Source organism: Apaloderma vittatum, unplaced genomic scaffold, assembly GCF_000703405.1.
Source record: "Apaloderma vittatum isolate BGI_N311 unplaced genomic scaffold, ASM70340v1 scaffold25738, whole genome shotgun sequence".
NCBI lineage: Eukaryota > Metazoa > Chordata > Aves > Trogoniformes > Trogonidae > Apaloderma > Apaloderma vittatum.
This window is the reverse complement of record NW_009730592.1, coordinates 5,802-6,030: the sequence shown is the minus strand read 5'-3', so window position 1 is coordinate 6,030 and position 229 is coordinate 5,802.

Below are 229 nucleotides of genomic sequence, written 5' to 3'. Positions count from 1 at the left end.
CCGTGGGAGGGGGCACGGCCCCTGCACGTGGGTGGGTGACACATGTGCTTGGCTGCTGCCGCCGCTAATTTTCTCTTGGTTGGTGGTTTTGGTTTTTTTTCCTCCTACCTCGTAAGCCCTGGCCCGGGCTGTTCTCTGAGGGAAAGCTGTTGTCTCCGGGTAACTGCTGCAAAACGGCAAGAAAATCTGTTCTCCGCTACTCGTGGAGCGATTCCTTGCCTCTAGGAGC